The sequence below is a fragment of the Myripristis murdjan genome, chromosome 3, assembly GCF_902150065.1.
Source record: "Myripristis murdjan chromosome 3, fMyrMur1.1, whole genome shotgun sequence".
NCBI classification, from domain to species: Eukaryota; Metazoa; Chordata; class Actinopteri; order Holocentriformes; family Holocentridae; genus Myripristis; species Myripristis murdjan.
The window spans coordinates 28,686,942-28,712,735 of record NC_043982.1 but is presented as its reverse complement, the minus strand read 5'-3'; the positions used below and the strand labels follow the sequence as shown (position 1 = coordinate 28,712,735).

Here is a 25,794-nt window from a genome sequence, read left to right as displayed (position 1 = left end):
TTCTAAAATTGGCAAGAGAGTGAAACTAACCTACATTTACATTTACACTACACCTACATTTGTACGATGAAAATTACAAAAACTGCTGATATCCAGTATTAGCCATTATGGGTGGAAAGAATGATCAAAATCTAAAATATACCGCTCCATCCCTGCTTACAGGGATGAGGTGAATCCAAGTAAAAGACATCATTAAATCCTTACCAGACACACAGGAGGATGGTAAAATAAAGTGGATGAGTCAAAGAGGGACTTTAAGCTTTAAGACCATTTAATTTGTGCAAAGTGGCTGATACTCAGTATCAAGAACACTCCGAGTATTTTGCACATTCAGTTTTAGAAGACATTATTGTTAATTTATCAGATTAACCATTCTGCTTAATTTTCCATCTGATTCAACCTGCGTGGTGAATCTCGAGATCACAGCTTTGGTTTTGTGTGATATCAGGATCATATTGAGGACATAGTAATTACATCTCTCCCCACAGCGCTGGCTGTCCTGCCCAGCACCTCCCCGCACTGAGGAGATACCCTTCTGAGAAAAGCTTTAGCTAATGGATAACGGTCAGCATTACTGCTACCACTGTGCCGCCGGCTGAATGTGGGCAAAATGGCAAGGCCCAACTAAACTGGTGTGACTGAGAACGGTCTCAGATAGGGTAGCGCAAAATCAGCCTAACACACACAGATACAGACACGCACACATGCCAACACACACACACCCAGGGGCCAAGAGCTGACAGTAAATAAAACCAGAGTCCCTCCTTAATTAGCTCTATGCCTGAGGGTGAAAACACAGAGAAAGTGTGTCAGTCTCTCCCATGCTGGACACTACGCTGTCCCTCTAACCAAGGAAGCCAAGGAACGCTGCATATCAGCAGACTGATGTGTGCACAGGCTTTGTTTACTGCATTATGAGGTGTTTGTTTTTAAATCAGCGTTTCTTACCTCATTTTTTTATGAGATGTGTTATTTTAAGAGTCACAGGGTAGAATAATTGTGGCCACACTTCAGCCCTGCGTGATAAACACTGACAGGGTTGTGCAGAGACAGCAAAAATAGAGTTAGACATGCACTCTAATGCTATCTAATTAGACCAATAAATGAAGTGAATTAAATTTAGGCCAGGATGTAGTAGGGCCATCCAAATTCACTGAGGTGTATATGATAAATCCAGATTAAATTTAACAATTACAAGGTAAAATCTGTTTCCCCATTTGTGCATTCCATGTGATGTCCCAGCCTCTTACTCTAATCTAAGTTCATTATGATTTAAAATAAGAGCCCTGCGTCGTTTAGGGTCTTCCCCTCAATCAGGATCCCTAAACCGCAATTTTTTACGAGAAACTTATACACATGGAAATAATCATTTTGTGTTTTTGCATTCTCAACCCTTTTATCAGTTTGCCTCATTTCTTTGTGTCTTATTCTATTTGCTCCTCTTCTTTCTGAGTGAATATCGTCTAAGATTGCTATCCACTCTATAGTGTGCATGGACTTATGAAATGCTGTATAATACTTTATGTATATTTCATACATTTAAAATAATGTGTGCAGCCCCATTTCTCCCCATTGTAAAAGCTTGGTGCAGCTAGGTTGCGAGAGGAAGCTGGTCAGCCAGTGATCAGGAGCTCTGAGAGCAGTGCACTACTGCCCCCTGCTGGCCTCATGTTTTCCCACATCAACTGGTAATCTAATGAACTATGAGCTCACCTAAATTCAGCTCATCTGACTAAAGTTTATCTGCTGGTATTTCTGTTCTTTTTTTTTTTTTTTTTTTTTGGGGAAAAGCCCATCTGTTTTTTTCCCCCCCAAAACCTTCATGATATAAATTAATAGCGGTCAGTCTGTATGGTGCGGTCACCTAAGTGATTTTATATTCATGTACTGCACATTACACAGAACTACAAAACACAAATCCATGCTATGCCAATGTATTGTAAAAAGTTTAGTTCAGACGACCTTTAATCTGGATTTCACAAGCGTAAAAAAGTATAATTTCCCAATGGGTTACAGTGCATGAAAAAGATGGGAACAGATGGGTACCTGTATAATACAGACACAGACTCTCTCTCTCTCTCTCTCTCTCTCTCTCTCTCTCTCTCTCTCTCTCTCTCTCTCTCTCACACACACACACACACACAACACACACACACACACACAAAACAAGCAAAAAATACATATATTTTTGCTAATATTAGTGCCATAAGTCACAGGCACCTCAAAGCAAAAATGGACACAAAATAAGCTTGGTAAGGCAGCAACTAAGCTCTAGTGTGTTTCTATCTTGCCGCCTTTTTGTGTGCATTCTTGCTTTAAATCCTTGTCACTTATAGCACTATAGCACTCGAGGTTATTTTTTCCTGTTCGGACTTTCATGTATCTTTTATTTTACCTCCTCACCATCACTGCCGGCATCAGCAAACCATTTCAATCCTTTGCTTAAGCCTTACAAAAGAAAGTCTTCAGCACGTGTGGATTTACATTCCCTCTGCTAAAACAGGCCTGCATAGCTCATATAACTTAACTGTGAAGTGTTGGTGGCCAGTCTGTAAGAGCAATGGATTTACACCTCGCTGCCCTTCTGATGTCTCTAAAGCCAGAGGTCAGCCAGAGGGAGGGTGAAGGGGCTTGTAAGTAAGTCCTCTGGGAGTGAGAAGGTTCAGGAGGTTAAAGCCATCTTGTACTAGACAAAGGTCTCGATCAAAAGGGACACGGAGTGGCTCGCTGTGACTCAATGCATCATTCAACAAAGGGCGAGATTGTCTCAAAACATTGGGGAGCGGGGTAGTTGCTGATAAAGATTGCTGCTCAAGAGGTATGAGAAAACACAAGCTGAATCAACTATTTAAAGAGCCATGAGCTGTTTGCATGACATGTTCTGTGTGAACAGGGTGGAGGGGTTTCTATTATGTAGCCTGATGCACTGTTTTGTGGAGGACTTGAGAGCGTCTTCCACAAACACGGAGCACAGCCTCGTCTTGTTGGAGATAGAGTCTTGTTTATTAAAAAAAAAAAAAGCCAGCAACCGTATGAGATCAGACAAGCACAGGACACACGTCATGAGCAGCGCATGGCACTGGCCCTGGAGCCATGACTGGCTATGAGTGGACTATCAGTTGCCACTGTAAGAAAAGGCCCAATTAAGAACATTAATTATGCTTCCTTGGCACCAACTCTATCACTCTCTCTTTAGCCCGGAGAGCATTCAAGACCATGGCTGCACGCTCCCTCTGCTTCCTATAATCCAATCTAGTTGAAGAAGTTTGTCATGTTTGGCGGAATAGGACTCTACGGGATGAGCTCTGATATCCAGATGGACAGGGGAGCAGAGGCGAGCTCATCCACAGGGGAGAGATGTGTAGTCGCACAGAAAATGCAGTGTGATCTCAAAGACTGTTTCTACAAGGTTCTCCTAATGCACTGTGAAAAACCTGTGAGGGCGGCGGATGCAACATGTTTCACATCAGCACGCCTGATGGCTTTTTACTGACACAGAAAATGCTAAACTGATACATGCTTAATGTCAATTAGAATTTCTGAATACAGTGAAGGCGAGGCAACTGTGGAGAATGTGTGCAGTGTTGCTCTGTATTTACTGACGTTAATTATGGGGAGGAAAATGTGCTTATGCCGTTAACAGCCCCACGCTGCCTTAGGGGTGCTGCCTCAATGTAGGAGGGATTTTTTTTAGTGAGGGTTCACCCTTTCATCCCTTTCAGTCTTAGTTTTCCTACCCGTTACTGTTCACTAAGTAACATAATTAGGTGGGTAGCTGTCATAGATTAGACTAGCTTTTGAGTGGCTGTTTGATTCGCAGAATTTGTTGCGCCATGTTAAATTTCAACTTTCCAGAGAACAGAGAAATTTAAACATTAAAGAGACTCATATTGGTTTGAAAACACAGTCAAAGTGCATCAAACATGATACACTGTCCTCAGTCCCAAAACCAAAATCCTTACACACTCTACTGAATCACTTTTGCAGGAAAGTCATCTTTCTGCTTTACAGGAAAACATCTTTGGTCACTTTGGCAGGTTCTCTAAACACATGATTTGCACTGGAATAAAGACATTTGGCAGCTGCTTCGCTTAGCAATGAATCACAGGATTTCCCAACTCTTCTTTTTTCATGTTGCTGTCTGGCCTATACTGTTTGTAATCAAAGTGAATCAAATCAATTAAAACACTATGCAAATTGCAGGGGCATGACTGAAATGAAGTTGTTCTGATCATCACCTGACTTACCGTTAAATGTTTATTCCACATTTTTTGTCCAATGAGTCAAAAGGGTTCTCACTTAAGTCAAGGCGGCGTTACCCGGTGCACCTTTAATCACCTCGACTAATAAGTGCAGTATATTGACTCTATGGGTAAGATAGCTTGCAATGGCCTTTAAATATTGTAAGGTTAAGGAGACTGCAAACAAGAAAGCACGTATTCTCCTTGTATGTGTATTCTCCTTTGCTGTAGTATGTTAAATGTTTAGTTGAGGTGTCACTGGTTGTGATAAAATAGCAGGAACTGGTTACTTACCATGTGCCATAGATGTTCAAGAGTCTGCAATGGTTCAGTCAAACTAGAGACTACACCAGCTGATTTCCCTGATAAACACAACTGTCATCCAGAGAAGAGATAATCACTGAGAGCAGGTTGTGATTAGTGACTCACCTGCAAAGAGCAACACTAGTAGCCCACAGCACTAATTCACTGTTGTATACTGCACATGCAATGACATTCACAAACTTGAGGTTTCTCTGATGGTTACAGATATCGGTCCTGTATACATTTTGTTTTCCCCTAATCTGTGGATTTCACTTATTGGACCTCCAAAAAAGTATCTAACCTTGACCAAATCTCAAAATGCCCAACAAAGGCCCGACCAACACCTCCACCCACACAGAACTCACCCGAGGATCCGGCAGCAAAGTATTCCCAGATTACCAGACCTCAGTTTTCATGGCCAACAGAACATTAGCATGCATATTGCTCTCACCGATTATCCTCGCTATGTACGGTACATTAGCGAACTGTACGATTGGCCAACCCCCTGCCTGCACAATCAACAGAGAGCGTGAATGAAAGATCAGCCATTAGCAGGGGGTGTGAACTGTGAAAATGGGCTCTCACACCAGTGACTGCAGGAGGCCTAGATAGCCTAGCCTAGCCTAGCATCCTGCTAGCAAGGCCTGCAGTTGTTATGTTGGACAGTGCATCACCTAGCATTAGCCTGTCTTGCCCAATGTAATGCAGTGGAATACCGCCCTAGGTAGCGTGCTGAAGCCCAGTCTAGTGGAGTGCTGTGTGCAAGATCATAGTAAGACTCCTTGCTAGCATATGCTTGTGTTTAATGCAGCGACCTGCTTCTGCATGGTGAGTTTACACATACCCTGCAGTGAAGGTAGTGCATGTGTGTGTGTGTGTGTGTGTGTGTGTGTGTGTGTGTGTGTAATATCAGTAATCAGTGTACCTCAAACAGGCAGGGTATAACTAGGTCTGGTGTGTAGAGAGTGTCGTAGACAGGCTCTCTCCCAGCCCATGCCTGTTTCTGCCGCGGCTCTACATGACCTGTCTGTGTGTGGTCATGGATACTAAGATTGGAGTCTCCACCTTCATTCAGCCACCAAGACAGCGATGGCCGACAACATGAAGGTAACAGGAGGAGGTGTCAGTGTGCATGTTCTGAGATGTGCAGAGTGTGTATTTTGTTTCAGGCAAGTTAAAGTGTGTGTGTGTGTGTTTGTGTCTGTGTAATATAATCTAATACATTTAGGACCCCAGTGTTTGCATGCATGTGTTATATGTGTGTGTGAAAGGGAGGAAGAGAGAGAAAGAAAGATTATGAGAGAAAGGGAGAGATAGTAATTAGAAATCAGTGTAACAGGCATAGGACAACAACTAATGCGAGTTTGCTGTAGCAGTGGTGTGTGTGTGTGTGTGTGTTGCTGTGTGTGTGTGTGTGTGTGTGGCGGCGAGACAAGCAGTGTCAGACCAGAGAGGTCAGGTCTCTGCAGATAGGATGCTATTACAGCTGCCAGCATGAAGGCAGCAGCATGTCAGAGGGGTCAAGAGGAGGATTTCAGATGGACTGAAAAAGTCTGGGAGGATTTAGGCAAAGCATCCGGGGTTGCCGTTTGTCAGAGTCACTATAAGTAATGACACCAAGTGACAAGAACAAAAAAAAAACAAAAAAAAAAAACCAACCTTGTTGAAAGTTAGAAAGTTACCTCCTGCAGGGGCTTTGCATGGTGCCTAGTGGGTGGGAACACATGACATTTTATCAAGAGTCAAGATCTGTTGCTATGAATAAAACAGATAGAGTGCATAAACAATAATAGAAACAAAGATACTTCCTTGTTTTTTTACTAACAGTCATCTCTTTGTAGTATATTTTGACTGATAGATACGTGCACAGCTTAATAAAGTCAGCGTAGCAATAAAGGAGGCAGTGTTTCAACAAGCAAGATCCAGAGGTGTCACATTAGTCACAATAGAAAACACAAGATACTTCTGACCGTGGACAATTTTCTTCTTTATTGAGTTTGACAGTTTTGAGGGATGGGCATGAGACAGGCGAGAGAGCGTGATGCTGTGTTCCAACCTCATGCTTATTTGGGTTTTCCACTTTCACACCCTAGTCTAATTTAACATTACAGTCTGGCTGCGTGATGGCTTGTCTCAGTCCCCTGAATCAGTGGACCAGACTGGACCCAGAGCCACTGAGCTTGCCGCTAGCCCACGGCTCACCAACATCAGCTCAGCACCTGATGACTGCATCGGTTATGGTAATTTGGTTGTTTGTGTCGCTTATCGTGTCTCGATGGAGCCAAGGCATGTTGGTTTGCGGGCCAGGTTTTAGTTCCACTCACTAGTCTAAATGCGATTACGAAAGCTGCTGTGAGGCCCCTCTAGGCCTCTCCCCTCCTCATGTGTAACAACCTGAAGCTCTTATCTGACAGTGACTGGAGTTTGATTTGGGTACAGTAAGAGGCTGCAGGGCCTGGGTGAAGGATAAATCTTTGGGTCAGACTGCATGTGTGTAACAATAATCCCTGTTAACACACACATTCATATGCTCATACACACACAACTAAGACTGTTTTGATATGCAACATTGCATTAATTGATTGCAAGCAAATGATAACATTATCAATAATGTGATAGTGACAAAAAAGCCCCAGGCACTCTAGACAAGTTAAAATTGACAGCAGTCATTATTGATCACAATAAGACACCTGTCCTCTAATGATGTAAGTAAGCAATCAAATGTGCCAAATCCTAAACAAAGCAGTTCCAATTATGTAGAGAAATAAGGCAAAAACAAAAAAAGAAAGTATAAATGATTGTTAGAGGCTGCAGGGCCTGGGTGATGGAGAAATCTTTGAGTCAGGTTGTTGCAAATGCATGTGTGTAAAACTAATCTCTCTGCATTTATGTACATACAGATAACACACACACCACACACGTGCACACATTGAATTAATTGGTTGTACACCTATAAAATTAGGCAAATAGTAATTATTACATTTATGAAGTACATGATTACATTTTTGGCAATTATATAATGCAATAAGATGAGAGTTTTTGTAAAGGATGCAGGGCAGAGGATCTTTATGAAACTTCAGATTTCATGTAGCTGTGACCTATGACCTCTCTGTTGCCTGCCACTGAACAGCCTTATTCCTTACTCCAATCATCATCGTGCTTACCCAACATCTCATCTGTCCATCTGTGCAAGCAAACAGAGTGTTATGAAGCTCACACACTCCAATCCATACAGACACTTTTGTTAATAAAAGCACAAGTCTCCCCATACATTATATACTGCATCCGCATCGCCAAGTTCTAATTGGCATCATCCCTGATATGTGTGTCAGTGGCTGTGTGATATGGACATTGTGTGTGTAGTCACCAAATAATGGCTAGCTTTAGAACAAATAAGGCTGAGCTTTACTATTAAACTCTCACACTAGGGATTTGTAGATTAGCCTCGCTTTGTGGTCTCATATCTCGTACCCGTTTACGTGGCGTCATAGATGTTGCCTTGATCTTTGTGTAGGCATGCTAGGAGTCATGCTAATGAGCAACAGGATGGGTGTAATGAGGGACTCGGAGACAAATGTTGGAGTCATGTGCTGTTAAAGTGTAAACACTCTTAACTGGAATCACCTGTTTGTGCCAGGTTTATGCCCCGATGTGCTCAGCTACATTAGATATTCAGCAACCAAGCTCACTGCAAGGTCTAATTCAATTGACCTGGAGACATAAACACATGTGTATGTGGATGTAAGACGGCCAATTAGGAATGCTGTGACACTGAACTGCAATGATTTGTTTCTCCCTAATGGTACATACAGTATAATACAATGGAAGGTTAAGAGTGGTAGCAAGAAACTGAGGTCACAGCACATTTTGTAATTCCTTGTGTGTCAGAGAAGGAGACAAAACGAGAGGGAGAGACAGAGAGGGGGGGGGCGGGGGCAGTGCAGGCCCAGCTAGTGTCCCATGCTTACTTGGGTGTAATGACCCATCATTGGTGACATCTTGTTTCATCAACTTCTGCTTCCTTTCACTTGTCTGTCTGGGCCTGGTCTCTCCCTTTCCCCTGGCCGCTTCCCTCCTCCCCTCCTGCAATCCATCTCCCTCTCTTGTGCTTTCCCTCTTACATCTTTCCCTAACTCCCTATGTGCCTCTCCTAGGTGTAAAAGATACTCCTGTACGAGGCACTGCAAGACATCCAGGTTCAGGACATGCACTGTTTTGTGACACAGTATGTTGTCAGCCAGTAGTTTGCAATTTGTTTATTTTTATTGTCATATTTCTTCTGTTTTAACATGGATGTTTTGTATGACTTATCCATGGGCTGCCAATTAGTTTTCAACAGGATTATAGAAAGAAATTAAAAGTGCACTATGCAAAATTGCCATGTGCCAATTTACTTAAGAGTTAGTTTCAAGTAGAGCTGGAAAAAAAATGGTCGAAACATCTAATTTGATGGTCGAGTATGGCTCTCATCATTGCCGGGACTCACTGATAAATTATATGCCTATTTCATGTTTTTTTGTGATGAGTGTAAGTCAACCCTTGGAAATTTTGCATAGTGCAGTTTTAAGATACAAAGAAAAAATATGAAAATTGCACAATAGGGATTTAATATCAATGTTTAATAACACAAGTCACAGGACTGTGTGTGTATGTGGCATACGATACATACACACACACACACACACACACACACACCCATACAGTTATCCCTCATACAGACAGAGTGTGAGAGAGAGGGAGGGACGAGAGAGGAAGACAGAGAGAGACAGAGAGAGAGAGAGTATGTGTGTGTGTGTGTGTGTGTGTGTGTGAAGGAGCAGAGGCCCAGCTGACGAGGCCTCTCACTGGGACACTGGCAGGCCTGACACGCCGCAGGCCCGGCTTCTCCAGCCCCACCTCTGACAGGCTTCATACTTATTGCTCAATGACATTCGATGTTTTCCTTCAGTTTCCTGTAAGATTGATTTCCCAGATATGTTTGAAATATCTCCAGAGCCCTAGAGCAGGGTGACTGGCACTGTGGCACCGAGAGGAAAGAGAGAGAGGAAAAGAAGGGAGAGAGAAAGAGAGAGGTACGGTGTGGGGGGGTGGCGAGTCTGTATAGGGCAAAAGAAAAAGTAAGAAGTCACACAAAAAAGTGAATACAGATGTCAACATTACTGGATGACTGTGATGATCAATAAATACTATGTCAGATCAGCAAATCTTTTTCTCAGCACTCAGTACTCAGCCTATGGGTTCAGGATGGGGTCACAAGATGATTTATGGGATCAAGAAAAAAACATATTGCAATAATGCAATTTTTTTTCATATTGTCCAAAAGGCACTGATTTTGTTTTAAACACTCACAAGCCAAAAAGGCTAAGAATCACTGATCTGCAGTGTGGCGTCTTTATGTTAAATTTGTTTTACTTTTGATTGCTTAGTTTGCCCAACTCTTCACTACTCTACACACACATCTTTCTGACATAAATTGTGATATATTGAAGCATGAGGCAGGGAAGCCTCACAGACCCCATTATGGCACTGAGTTAAGCTTTCTCCTGAGGTGTTTATCATAATTTGACTAGGCCTTGTGATGAAATTTTCCCCTTTGTGAAAACGCATCCTCGGTGCATATTACACTATGTCGTGTCTCATCACTGAGCATTTGAGCACATTTGCTGCTTTGTTTTCTCCGGGACGGGGGCGCGCATATCTACTGTTTTAAACTCTTTAATGCAATTTAACAAAGCCACATATTCTTTTCACGTTTCATTGGGGTCCTCTACGTGTGAAATTGCAGAGGCTTGCCTAGCCTCGGCGACACGGCACAGCAGAGGCAGGGTCACACCAAAGCGCCAGATGTGGGAGGGAGAGCGAAATTAATTGCTACACATTGTTCAGTGGGTGTGTGCGTACCTTCAGTGAATTAACCGCTCTCAGGGTGTGACTATTTGAATAACTGAAATTAGGTATGAGGCGTTTCACTCACAGCTGAAGCCAACTGCAGGCATTGCATCCAATTAGCTTATCTGGCCCTGAAATTCACATGCTTAACTTCCTTTGTCGGTTGGTAAAGAAGGAAAATATTTTTGTGGATAGCACATTGCAAATAGTTGTTAGATGCTGGTTTTCTGAGTTGTCCTCCTCAACATGCCAGCTTTTTTTAAACCTATTTTCATATTTTTCAGGTTAGGAATAGGGGACTTTAAAGGTGCAGACGCTTATTTGCCTGACACATTGAGGTAGGACATTCACAATAACGGTGACCCTGAACGCTTTCCATTAGGTGAAAATGTCAAACCAATTAGGGACTTTCGGTGTGAGTCTCATAGTATAGTCCTTAATATTGTCTGTTCAACCTTGTATTGGTATCAGATTAAACTTCATAATGAGGGTGAAAGCAGAGGTAATGCACATTACTGACAGTTGGATGACAGACATTTGGAGCATATGGTGCTCTCTTATGGCCATTAACAAGTTCACGGCATCCGTTCATCAGCATGCAGGATGACAGGAGAATGAAATGTATTTTGTAAGACATCATCGTTTGCATCATGACAGTGTCTGTGGGCTACAGCTGTAGTTTTTATATTATAATTGTTTTCATTTAGTTTTAATTGATCTACAAACATTACAGCAATGAGATTTTACTTCATTCCAATGACATCGACCTGTGTATCAAGAAATGCAAGACATCGTCATATTCTCCTGAGGTCAGTTACCATCTAACCAAGTCATGCTGACCCTAATCCACACTGCCATATAATCTGTATTAGATGTACTAGCTGTGGCATGCACACCATCAGCTTGACCTGCTGTAGTCTCTGGTGTAGTGAGCTCACTGCAGCACAGTGTTCCTGCCTGATCCACTAGAATGGAGCACCTCTTCCCTCCACCTGCCCCTCCTGTCTCTCTATTTTCCTGGGCAGTGGGGAGAGAGTGTGTGTGTGTGTGTGTGTGTGTGAGGGGGGGAGAGGGGGATTGATGGAGAGGTGGTAGGTGAGGGAGATGGGGGTGTGTGGAGGGGTTGGGGGTGGGGTGGGGGGGCACTCTGCTTCCCCTGGGGCTGCCTGCTGGAGCGAGGTGACCCAGCTTGTCGCTCGGTGACCTGTGAGAGGGACATTATGAAGTGTGAGTGGCTGTCACCCTAACCGCTTGTGACAGCGCAGCTCCCGGCACAGCTGTGCCAGCCTGCCCCAGCCAGAGACCCAGGGCCCATGGAGGGAATGGGAGTGGGGGGGGGGGCCTGCTTTGGAGAAGGGGAGGCGAGGGGTGGGGTGCGGTGTTCAGGGTGGTTGGGGGTGGAGGGGTGTGGGTGCATGAGAGGGCAGCGGAGATAGCGAGGGGCACAAGTACAGGAATAGAGGGAGAAAGGAGGAGAAGGTATTCGGGGTCTTGCTGGTGTAATGACTTCTCTGCTGCGTCTGACGCTTAAGGGACGGCCCCGTGGCCCCCCTGTGTCACAGCCAGCACTGTCAGGCCTTGAGCTACGGGACAACATGCGGATGTGGTGGTGATGCAGTATGGTGCAAAGGGCACCAGCTGTTATCCGCTAAGCCGGCAGTGGTCACATTTAAGAGCTTGGCGTTTATGTACTGTACAAAAAAAAAAAAAAAAAAAAAATCACAACTTTTTTCCAGCTCCCTCAGCCCATGTCTCTCTCTTATTTGTTTGCTCTCTAGGCCTCCACAAACCTCTGATCGGGGCTTTGGTCAGGCAGACAGAGACATTTGACACATCTATAGTGCTGTTTGCCACCTTGTTGAACACATTAGCTTATGTTCTGCTGATGGAGAGACAGGCGGGCTGAAAGACTGACCAGAAGCTCAACAGTGCTGGGTGGTCTGAGTGGTCTTGCTCAATTCCTTCTGTCATCCCCATTTCATAGATTCATTGCAAACTTTGTTTTGAGCTTTTCACCCCCCTCCCCCTTCCCCCAGCTATTGATTTAGTTCAGTTACTGTTGTGGAATGATGATTTGGAGCAGGCTCAGGGCTCAGTGTCTAATCAGGGTCTATCCCTGACCCACCCCTCCCCAGTGAAAGGTGGAGATTTGTGATGCCACTAAGATGCACATTTAAGGAATTAAAGATGGTTGAATATGAGGATCCGCTATTTGCAAAGATACAAATAAATCGCCATGAAAGTGGCACTTGGAGATCACATTTTCTGAATATTCTTGTGTTGTTTTGAATGGATGCTAATACCTCTTGTGAGCTTAATGCCAAACTATTCTCCAACTTGACACTAAAACTCAAAGATATCATTCCTGTCCACCGCGATTTTAAAAGAATTAATTTTGTGACCCTGCAAACATGCATGTATAGGATTTAGAATCAAGTTTGTATCTATGTTAGTTTTATAGTTATGATTGAAAATATAAATGTGTAATGATGAATATCCTAAATCCAGATTATCACCAAATAAAATCAGCTATTTTATGGTCTACCAACTTTAATGACAATGTGTTTTGAGATATCCTATTTATAGACAGACAGGACAAACAGGGGCAGTAAACTTAGTGAAGGGCAATTACATGAGCATTAGTTCATTTGCTGTTGTTTTCAGTGATATGAAAAAATGCATAGCAAAAGATAATTACTGTGATATTAGGACATTAAAATGTTTATGATGATGACGAGAGTGACCTAAACTGGTTTTGCATGGCACTGTTTTGCAATTATTTTGGTGCCCTTGAAAATTAGTCTGTAAATGTCTTGGTTCAAGACTAGGCTATAAGATAACTTTTCTTTTTTTCACCCCACACAAAAATGCTTTTATTTTTAATGAGTTATGTCCCCAAACCCAACTGAATGTTAATGCAGTATGTAAAAATATCAAGATTAATATGTCTGTAACATATTACTGTTCAGTTCATTTATTTGCTTTTAATGTTGGCATTTAAAAGATTTCATTTATGAAATAATGGAACTCAAATTGCAGGCTAGAGGTGAATATAAAGTAGACCGACTATTTTTTCAAGTAAGATTTCAAGAAATCGATTTCTTTTGAAAATGGGTTTATTGCAATAGTGTATCAAGGGGGTGTATGGGGTGGCAGCTGCTACCCTAAAAAAGGCATTGGCACCCCCCATCTGATGTCTGTGTTCAAGTGAACGCAGCAAAGTGTGTGGAAACCTGTGGACAAATTCAAGAAGGATGAAACTTTTTCTGTGTTTCTCTGCAGTCACTGGCCTTATTTTGGATTTCTCTCTATACAGGGTTGGAATATTACAATATCGGCATTATGCACAGAAATAAGATCATTAATTACAAATGAATGATGTCAAAAGAGATCTTATGTTAAGAAGAGGCAGCTCTGCACTGCACGTAGTGGGTATTACAGGTTTAGATTAATATGTAACATAATGTAAATTATCTGATTAACAGTATTCTCTGGAAAAAACCTCAGTGATTCTTATTTGTAGGGATGGGCATTTGAAGAAATTTCCTTAATCTATCATTGGGGAAATTAACAATCAACTATCTATTAATTCTTATTTTTTTTATATTTATAGTAATGGAAACCCAGGTAGGACTGTTGGCAGCAATGATATTAGCCGTGTTGTCGTGGACATTGGTGATAACCCGGCCTGCAGGTCCCCACTGCTCTACAGCTTCATTCATCTTCTCAGTCAGAAGGTCGGCTGTGTGCCGGCCCGGCAGACTTTGAGCAAGCAGGACTGCTGAGTTCATTTGCCAGTCATTGCCAATGTAGTGGCTGGTGATAGTGAGGTATTAAGGCGGTCCAGCATTCTGCAGTTAGAGCAAAACTGTCAGCTATGGTTAGCTTTTTATGAGCTCTGCCTTTAGCTCTTTGTAGTGAGTTTCTAGTAATGTTGTGTTATTATGGAATTTGACATGCTGGTTCAATTAAATGAATCGGATCTCAAAAACCCTCAACAATACATGTGGGCAGCTTATTCGTATCAATCACCTTGCTGATCCCTCGGGTAATTTTTTGCCCATTGTGCATTGCAGCTCCTCCGTACTAACACTGATGTGATGGTGGGTTGAGAGGAGGATTCATTAACCAGGGTTGGATGTACGTTGCTCAAATGGTACACATCGGGCGCGTTGTTGTGTTGTACTTATACACCGCATCGCAGGGTTTACAGTGAACTTAGTCATTCCTTAGCTCAAAATGGTCCCACACCAAACTTCACCATGCTCTCTTCATGTTTACCTTCATTTTCTATATGGCAGTGCAAGGCAAAGTATTCAGTTTTCTGCTGGTCTTCAAAAATAGTTAAATTGCACCCTGTGGTGGGTTATCATGTTTGCAACCTCCATATTAGATCAATTACATTCCACGTGATCGACCAAATTCTTCAACAACAATCAATTATCCATCATCAATTAATCATTTCAACCAGCATAGCAGGAACTCTTGGTCGCGGTTTGGACTCATTTCGCTTTGAACTTTCTGTAGAGCGGCTCTCTGAGGAGTCTGTCTGGGATTAATTGTGAGGAGCTGTATTTATATATTATGACAAACCAGAGGTTACTGTTCAAGCGATCTGATTGGTCGAGAGCCCTGTGTTATTTGCTATAACATCACGCGAACCGCATCACTTTAGTATTACTCTGCTACAACGGCTGTTGAACCAGCAGCCGATTATCACTAACAGGTGATTCTGCTTCTTTTAAGTTAGCTAAAAACTGACAACAGCTACCTGAAACAGTATTCTCCGTGTTTCCAGCAATGGATATGTTTACAAATATAACTTTTGATTTGGATTGTAATTTGGGGCTGTCCTGAATTTTTTGAGATCACACAGAGGATGACTCAGTGCTTCAAGGCTCTTTGACCTTTTTAACAGGTTTATTAGGGAGTAACGTTGTAATAGATGTAATCTCTGATTGGTTTATGCTGCTATGTTTGGGGAACTACATTTTTTGGCAGAGCTTTAAAAACGGTAATCACAACTAAATTTCAGACTTTTGTGTGAGATAAAAACAATATTGTTGCTACAAAATGTACAGGACTCCTGACTAACACGGTAACACTTTACAATAAGAGTGCAACAATTAACATTAGTTAATGTTAGTTAATGCTGTAATGCTCAATTAACTGTTAGTTAATGATTATTATGGCATTTGCTAATGTTAATAATATCTACAATAACCCTTAAATAACATATAAATTAATACCTTAGCATGAACAGCATTAGTAAATGATTCTTAGACACATTAGTTAACGGTTAGTTAACTGTTACTTAATGTTTATTACCTGTTACTTAATGTTTATTACGGCATTAACTAACATTAATTGTTGTACTCTTATTGTAAAGTATTGTAAACACATATCTGCAAGTGTGCTATTGCTTAATTATTGCACCTCTAATCTAAATAAATGAAAATAATCCACATTAAGGTTTCCCAGTCTACCCACCACTCCCCTAAGCCACTCTGGCTGAACTCCGTGCCACCCTTTTGCCACCCCGTGTAAAAATTTGTAGACCTGCCAATGGGGGATTGAGGAGCAACTGACGAGCAAAAGTGTCAAGATTTAGTGTCAGGTTTGGATTCAAGAAATTAGCTATTTGTTCGATGACCACTACAGTTCAACCTATCAAGTGTGTAATCCATCTCGAACGAGTAGAAAATAAAGGGTCACACTTGTAGAACACACTTGCTTTTTCATTTTACTTCATTTCATTATACTTCACCCAAAAATGAATGTAATCTACCTTCATGTCAGTTGAGACACTAGTGATATGTCTTGTGTCTGTCATGTAACATAAACAGTGAACTCGCCAGCACAGCACTATTCCAAGTTTCCTCCACAAAAATGTTTTACTTGTTCAAACTTCATCATTAGTGAATGTGAAAATGCTGTGCCCAATTTCATATTGTTACGTAATCCTTAAGTGGTACGGGAACATAATCTTCACATAATTGGGGTCCACAACATCTAATCTGCATTTTAGAGATTGTGCATAAAAAATATGTGACTATGTTGGTTTTAATGTGCATTTTCAAAAAGATGTATTTATTTTAGATGGGCAAAAGCTGCCTTTGGGTAAACATTGCAGTCCTAAGTGTGGGCTACCAAGATATCATGCCATCATACTGTGCATTTCTCCTTCTCCCCCTCAGTAACTTTACAGGGAATTTTTAGTAAGAGTTTCAGAGCTGGATGTGTAGCTCCCAGGTCTGAAACAAGACACTGTTTTCCCAGCCTCACGCCAGAGACTTTCCATCTCGACTGTCCATCTATGATTGATGTAGGCATCTTTTTCTTTGAAGATTAGCAGGATCTTTATGTCCCTTAATGACATCCCTTCACATCCTTCAATCAAAGGCTACAGAGGAGCACCGTTTATAAGAGCCAGGCTCTGTGTGTTCCTTTGTTCATTCCTTTGTTAGTGTAGGCCATGCTTTTTCACAGTGCACCCTGCTTAAGGTAATTACAGCTGCCCTCAGAGCGCTGACTGATGCAGCACTGTCAGGACTGCACAGAGGGGAAATCTATGCATGCCACTTTTAGTTACAGCAACATTGAGCCATCACAGTATAATGGCACTAATACAAAATGTGGAATTGTTAAAGTTGAGTATAGTTTCAGTCAGTTCTATATTGCCATCCAAGTCACCCCTTGCCTCACATACACACCACCTCTGAGCACTGAAAAAGTGTAAAATAAAAACAAGTGTGCTTAGTACCATACAGGAGTGTGCAAATTTTAGCATGAGTGAGAATTTAGAGTGCTGTAGTGATGTGTTTTTGTAGACTAATTCTTTAACCTGGTGTTCCCTCTGCAGATTTCCAATGTGCTTTTCTTTCCATAGGGTTATTGAAAATTAAAAACATAGGCCCTGTTGCAAACAAAGTTTAATGATGTTTTGGTCAACACAATAAACTCTACAAACCAATCCACTTTAGTCAATTTCAAGAAAACTAACTTTAGGCTAAAACGAGCTGCAACAGTTCTTGACGTCACTTCACCATCAGCCCCTCTGCACGTCCACAGTAATAGCCAGTGCTGTTCAAGTAACTACTTACCTGTGAAATACAAAAATACATGGAGCAGCAGATCAAGACTCTGAGTTAAAATGCTCCATGTAATGACGTGTGATTACGGCAGGTTTAGTTCCAGTGTAGCAACTTGTTGGCAATTTACTTTTTTAAAGCACTTAACATCTTAAAATTTTGAGATGTTAATGGGAATAATTTATGCTGTAGAGCAAAAAGTCAACCTCTCTTCGGATTATGTTGACCATCGATTGTATTTTCAGCCTAAATCAAAATCTCTGAGAAAAAATCTAGCCAGGCAACCCATGGCTCAAAAATGCAGCTTTCACATTTCCTCATTTACATACTGAGTACAATATTCCCGAATAAGCTTTGTTTGCTCTATTTTTTTTAGATTCCTCAGTCAGCTTTATTGGTCCCTCCTGTGCTCATATTATATGGATCCTTGACTTGAACTGAAACAGAAATTAATCAGAATCAGAATCAGAATCAGAATACTTTATTGATCCCCAGGGGGAAATTACTTTTTGTTGCAATAACAACTCCCACTCAAAGTGTAAAGTAAAAAAGAGCAATTAGTCAAGAAAAATAAAGAAAGGAATATAAATATATATAGAATAAAAGAAAGAAAAAATATATGTACAAGTGCAAACATGGACAGGAGTTATTGCACTATAGGTTATTGCACCTAAGTGTGGTATTGAATATGGATTATTACACAGGTTATTGCACATAAGTATGGTATTGAATATGGATTATTGCACAGGTTATTGCACATAAGTATGGTATTGAATATGGATTATTGCACAGGTTATTGCACATAAGTATTGTATTGAATATGGATTATTGCACAGAGGGAATTTGCACAAGAGTTCGTTTATGGGGCCAGCCCACTGACTCAGAGTGTCTGACACTCAGAGTGAGGAGTTGTACAGTTTGATGGCCACAGGCAGGAATGATTTCCTGTGTCGCTCTGTGGTGCATCGTGGTGCGATCAGTCTGGTGCTGAAAGAACTCCTGTGTCTGACCAACACGTCATGGAGCGGGTTGAACACATTGTCCAGGATGGCTTTCACCTTGTGAAGCATTCTCCTCTCTAACACCACCGTCAGAGAGTCCATCTTCACTCCCACAACGTCCCACAAATTAAAGGCCTGCTACACACACAGTCAAGCTCATCACGCCCCAACAATGTCCTCATGTGTCCATGCTAAGAAACATGCATAGGCACATGAGGATATGCATGTTATTTGCTTTTTATTTATTTATTTATTATCAAAGATTTGATTTCTGTGCTTTAGTAGTAGTAGTAGCAGTGGTGGTGGTGGTGTCTGATATCAGCTACAAAGACACTTGTATAAATTAGAGTAGTTCAAAACAGAATAGCAGTAATTTCTATCACTCAGTGGAAACAGTCAAGAATGAACTCCAGTAATTGATTGTTTAAAAACCACTGTCTTCTGTTGAGGTAAAGATTGCACCAGAAATTATTGGACATGTTATGGTGACCACTTATAAAGAACATAGTAAAACAAACAAACAAAACTGGTGACTCCACAGAGACTCTTTTACAGTCCAGTTTGACTGTAGTTCCACTGGAAATTGTAAAGCATTTCATAATAGTGCAGATGTATGCAGAGAGGTGAGAATGGATGCAGTATTTAAGCAAATGTACCAAAAAACTAGAAAAAAAAGATGCTGACTTGCACTTTATACTGTGTCATTATACCTGAAATACCTGAATTCACACAAAACAATTTAATAGATTCTCTAGTAAGATTAATATTCCATCTAAGTGGGTAGAGCTTTGGGTTATTACTAGGTAAGAACAGTTAATTTAAAGTAAAGGAAATTCCCCCAGAGTCCTGCAAAGTAAACAGTTACACATTAGCTATCTCTAATAAAACTCAAATAAACTTTAGGCAGCCACAAAATTGTTCCTTGAATTGAGAAAGCATTTCTATGAACATGTCGACAAATTATTATGTCACTAAACTTTGTTACCCCCAAAACCTGTGACAACTGCAGTGTAGGTATACTTACTAAACAGTGAAAAAACTCATTGGCTTTACGTTGAAAACCATGTACATCAGGGGCACATTATTGAAATGTATTTAATCAACACAAAACTCTTCCTTTGAATTAAATTCATTGAAGAGTAGAAACGTAACTTCTTTGTGTTGATAACACCAACAACCAGTCTTTACCTGTTTTCTTCAGTTAAGTGATAAGTGATATCAGAGGTTCTTTTAAGTAATTCAGCTACAGGATGGAGCACCATTCTTCCAAAAGATACTGCGGTACTGATGGTACTGCGCCTACACAGGGATATAATAGGTGGGTCACTGAATTGTTTCATGAGGATGAAAGTGATGTAAATCATATATTATGGCCTTTGCAGTCATCTGATCTTAACCCAATTGAACTCCTATGAGAGATTTAGGAGTGATGTGTCAGGCAGCACTCTCCACCACCATCATCAAAGCACCAAGTGAAGGAATATCTCGGAGGAATGGTGCTCCATCCCTCCAGTAAAGTCCCAGACACTCTATGCATTCAGAATCTATGCATTGAACATTGAAGCTGTTCTTGAGGTTCGTTAGACACTTACAGACACTTTGTTGTTGTTTTTTCTTTAATTTGTCTTTTCCCTCTCTCATCCCAAGCTCCGCTCCTGTTCTCCCCTCCACTTCACTCCATCTCCCTATACCTATCCCTCTCTCTCTCTCTCTCTCTCTCTCTCTCTCTCTCCCTCGCTCTCTTTCACTGTCTTTGTGTCCCTGTGTCACGGCTGACCTGCGTCCTCTCTCTGCGGGGGCTCTCCTGGTAGTGCCCAGCTGGCACACTGTGACTCGGCTGGGCAGAGGCACGAGGCAGTGCCAGCTCTACTGGTGCAGAAAGGGGCACACCAGGCAGACAGGCCCAGTGTCGGCAGCAGCATGCTATCCCCCTGGCTGCCACATTCACAACACACACATATGTCCACGTATATGTATGTGCTGCAACTGAAACGCATGCACACCAGCATCAGTGGAGCAGTGCCAAATATGTTTGGTCCGACTGGGACCTTGTTAACTGGGACAAAACATTTGTTTACACACTACACTAGCACAAACAGACATAGACATAGACACACACACACACACACACACACACTCAGGAAGGCAGGAGATATAGAGATATCACAGAGAATATTCACATTATTAACTAAATATTTGGTGACTGATGCACTGAACTAAGTCATTAGTTTCATGACAAGGACAGCAGCCCGGGGTTATTCATTCCCCAAAAGGAGTCCAAGGCACATGAACCATGTGATCCAACACGTATGGAGTGGCATGCATGTTATTGGCTTGTATTTGTCATTAGTGGTGGACACTGGAGGCTCGGCTGCACTAAAACTACTTGTAATTAAGAAGAGACTGGGCCTCCTGCCTGTAGTTACCCCTTTGCTCCATCAGCCTTGGGTGTTGCTGCTCAGTCTCTGCCTACCCCTTCGACTTGACCTTCCTCCCACAGCCATATTAACCCAACTAAATTCCCACTGCCCCAACGACAGACTTAATTAGGATCAACAAGAAAGATCAGTGTATTCTGTACCTACACTTACATGATTTTAAAATTAATTGAATTGGCACCAGAGTGACTACATCAAGTGACATGCATATAAATAATGCCAAGAAACACACCAAATAATAAAAATGTTGTCTGTCTCTGAATTGATTTATTTGTAGCCTATAAGGCTTGATTATTGGAGTATTCAACCAAACTTCCTTATTTGTGTGTGTGTGTGTGTGTGTGTGTGTGTGTGTGTGTGTTAGTGAGTGTGTGTATGTGTGTGTGTGTGTGTGTGTGTGTGTGTGTGTGTGTGTGTGCGTGTGTGTGTGTGTGTCTGCACTCCTGCATTTGTGTTTTTTGACCTCTTTCATACAAAGAGACACCCAATTGTGCTCCAGTAGCCAGCCGAGCTCAGTGAAGCAGAGCCTATATGCTCACTGGCATTTCACACACCCAAACGTGTGTGTGTAAACACACTCATACACACACACATCATTTATCCAGCTGGGGTCCCATGCGACATGCACATAGACATTTTGTTGCATATGGAAATGAGGGTTGAGGTCTTTTACAATCTGACCCGTCACTCAAGTGCTCCCTAATGTACATCCTGTGTAGGGTTTCCTTTCAGCAGAAATTGACAGCCGTATCTCTGCTGCTATCAATCTGATTTTAGCTTCGGTCTGCAGGTCAGCCCGCTGTTTGCCATGCCCAGGATGTGAGGCAGACTTCCGCCTTAAAAGTTGTACGCCACTACCTTTGATAATGAAGACAGAACCTAATTGAGCTCACCCATGTGGAAGATGCGCTCGCCTCTTCACTCATACACTTTTCTGGGAGACATGGGGGCCTATACTGTTTCAGCTCATCCAACTGTGAGATTCTCCTTTCCCCTTTCCAGTCCTGCCATCATCTCACTAATGGTGTTTCTATCTCTTCTCCATAGGAGGTAAATGAAGCTTTTAAGCAGGGCGGAGAGACGGGGGACCAGTGAAAAGATTAATTGACTTTCTGCAGAGCTTCACTTATCCTCCACTGGCACCTTTGACTCGTGAGTGTATTTATGTTTAGATAGATGATTATATCACCATTATTGCAGCAATTTGTTGTTTGCTCAAAACTGCGTGCGTGTTCAAAACTCTGTATACATGATTTAGGGAATATCAAACTGCCTGCCATTAACTATCGCATCCACAATGGCGATTATGTACATGCATGCATACAGAACAGATTTTAGCGGCATTCATGTTCAAATCTGTTGCGATTATAAATCATATTCATGTCTTGAGCGTCGCTTTTAATGATAGGGTTGAAGAAATTCATAATGCCTCTGTCTCTTGAAGTTTGCAAATAAAACAGACACCAGTCGTGTTTGGCGCTGTTGAGTTTCAGTGTATGTCACATCAAAGTTAAAGCACTTTTTACAAAACAATTTGTCACAAGAGAAGTTACAGAATAGCCAAGGACATAGTTCAAATTTACACGACAAACAAATCACAGTTAGATAATACATTTGTGTATGATTATGTCTATATCTTATTTTTTTTTATCTCTTGTTTTGATATCTTCTATATCCTTTGCAGGAGAGTGAAAGAAGTGAAAGAAATACCTGGGAAGTATGATAACAGTAAATTGTAGAGTTGGGCAAGACAAGCTCAAAGAAATGGAATCGATAGCATGACTAGGAGCTCTACACTCTGGATGTGGATGGTCCAAATTGTTTCACACTGCGTAAGTAAAATGTGATGTATTGATGGACATTATCCTTTTTGCTTAGATTTTATTGCTTTTTTGACCCAAATGCAGAGCATAGCACCAAGCAGACAAATGTAATCATAAGGTTTGCTCGTACTTGTGTGTTTTCAGGGCCAAGATTTTCCAAGAAGGGGTCCCATGCTTGGAGAAAAACTTAACGAAGAGCTTTAACGGTTTGTTTCTTTGTGCTGTAGAAAAGGTTTTAGATGGGGGTCACACCTGTAGCTGTTTGAATCCAGCTGAAGGAGATTTATCACTTATCCACTTTAAAAGGACTGTGTACTGTTATCAGTCATGACTGGTTAATGTTAGGCCCATGTGTGTCTGGTGTGTGGCAGTACAAACAGAAGTCATCTATGTCTCGTTTCTCTTACTTTGGATACACAGGTAGCCATTCTCTTCCTCCATTTTCCACCCGGCGCTTTTAACCTGGCCCACATTCCAGTCAAACCTCACATGTTTTTGACACCTTCTCTGCTGATCTCTCACCCCTGTGTCCAGTACACAGCAACACCGGCAGAAAATCTGGATTTGTAATTTTTCTGTGTGTGTGTGTGTGTGTGTGTGTGTGTGTGTCTCTTTCTCTCTCTCTCTCTCTCTCTCTCTGTTTCTAGTTTCTCTCTCTCACACGCATGCACATACACGCACGCACACGCACGGATATACAACACGTGGATGCACACACAGTGCAGATACAGTTATGTTTCGTCAACCGTATGGACTGAGGTAACTTTGACTTTGACTTCGAACACCGTATGGTGAGAGAGAAGAGCCAAATGTGTGAATGTACAAAGAGTTGGATCCCCACCCCCATCGCCCGGCTGTAAACTCCACCACCCACAGCTGCACACACTTCTCCTGTCACGGTGATAATCTCTTTGTCAGGAGCCGTCTGTTAGAGATTTGTCCGTCTGATTTGGTGAATGTCCGAGTGGCAGGTCTAGCTGTAGTGCCACAGGGTGTGCATGTGTCTGCGTGTGTGTGTTTGTGTGTGTGTGTGTGTGTGTGTGTGTGTTTGCACCAAGTGCCATAGGTGGTGGGATCCTCGTCCCTGTCAGAGAGTGTATGCCTCTAGACTTCAGACCTCTGTTTTGTGAAGGAAGTGGAATGTGGAACAGGGGAGGAATAGATATGCACAAAAGACTGTTGTAGTCTATACAAAGTATGTATGTGTGTGTGTGTGTGTGTGTGTGTGTGTGTGTGTGTGTGTGTGTGCACGTTTGACATCCAGATTTATTTTTAGATTTTTTTCAACTGTTATACCTCCTCTTCTCTTTATTTGCTTGTATGCATCTGTCCAGATGTCTAGTAGCCAGTGCAATGGGAGCAGATCTGCATCCTTTATCATTGAATGCCAAACATGGATTTAAATTCCCTTCACAGTAAATGTTACATGAGCAACGTCTGGCCACTAGATGGCTCCACACTCTGCACAGAACCCCATCAAATCTCATTAAAGTTAGAAGTGGCACTGACAAACATATGAGTTTAAAGAGAAGTAGATTGTATTGGAATATAAAATGTAGTCCAGGTATTACTGAAAAGAAGAAATCTAAATTAACTTTAAACATAATATCTTTTTGCCCCATTTATTTCCAAAGTCTCCCTCTCACAATTTAATTCCCCTGTGCTGATATTTTTTTATTGACATTTAAGTATAACACCTTTATCAAGACATTAAACATTCATATCACTAGGAAAACTTTTTTTTTTTTTTTTTTTACATTAACAGAAGTCAAGTGATGGATACAATAATCTTGTGCAAAATATTAATTGTGAGACTAAATTATTCATCATGTACAAAATCTGGGCTTTTTTCATCTCCTGTTGATCCCCAAAGGAGAAATTTGTCTTTTCATTGGCATGTTTCCGCAGGAGGGAGACCTTAGTGTGGGCTCTGCTGCAGAAAAAAAGCCTCTGGATCCGGTGGAGATTCAGTGTCTTGCTCAAGGGCACTTCAGCAGGACAGATGTGTGCTGTTACAGGGGGCTTGGCTCTGGGCCGTCTTGCTGAAGGATGTCCAGGTTTAAGCCGATTCCGCTGTGGAGTCCTGTGTGCTAACCTTAAACAAACAAGGCCTAGTCTTCCAACCAAAATTATTTGAGAAGAGAACTTATTGACTAACAGTGCATGACAGATACACAAGCGGTTAAATGGAAAACTGAAGCTATGAAAATATTGCTTTCATTTAAGTAAATTAGAAAAAAAAAAAAAATCAGACTATATTGAGTTAGTAGGATGATAAAGTTGCAGGGTTTGTATTTTTATTTTGTCTTTATGAAAGATAATATTAAATGCTGGCATAACTGTTACTGTTAGGTCATGTTATTGTTTTTCAAAGCTCTTTTTCTTTCTTTCTTTCTTTCTTTCTTTCTTTCTTTCTCGTGCCCTTCATCCCTTCCCTCCCAGTTCCCTCTCCTTCCTCTATCTGTTGTTTGGTCTTCTCTTGTCACTCCACTGCAATCATCCTTGCAGGGGGGCTTGTCATCTGTATCTACTCATATCCTACAATCCCTTTTGCTCTGAGCACTACTGCACTTAAATGTCAGAGCTGATGAGTCCACCACACCCACCTGACACATCAGCTCAGTGCCTGCTAAAAGCTTTTATGGAACGGAGAGCGAGCCTGGTGGTTGCTACAAATTAAAGAGCTTTTTTTTTTCTTTTTCTTTTTTTTTTAGGGATTATGGCTCTAAGGGGACAAGTTTTGGTCAGGAAGAGGAAGGAGAGAGAACATAGGCTGTGACTGGTTGCCATCTAGTGGCTTTCACTGGCACCTCCTGCTATGTATTGTAAGTAAGCTAGAAAGAACTGAAATAAAGCTGAAATAGCAAGTGATAAAGGTGTTGCTGTGTCATTTAGGCTAAATAACTTCAGGCGCACAAAAAAGTATTTTGATATTTTATAAATAGCTTTTGTTTGCAAGAAATCCTTTCAGATTGTATTTATGGGATTGTATATTTTAACAATATTCT

General features: G+C 41.6%; 1 long non-coding RNA gene across 2 annotated transcripts; it reads left to right on the top strand.

Moving 5' to 3' along the window:
- Positions 1–5,235: 5,235 nt before the first annotated feature.
- On the top strand, positions 5,236–25,655 carry LOC115356981 (uncharacterized). Of its 2 annotated transcripts, none has more exons than XR_003928062.1 (5): positions 5,236–5,372; positions 22,011–22,115; positions 22,648–22,795; positions 22,931–22,992; positions 25,501–25,655. It is a non-coding gene; the product is annotated as an uncharacterized LOC115356981 (long non-coding RNA). The 2 variants fall into 2 exon arrangements; XR_003928061.1 differs by lacking the exon at positions 5,236–5,372 and adding an exon at positions 5,541–5,651.
- The last annotated feature ends 139 nt before the right edge of the window (positions 25,656–25,794 follow it).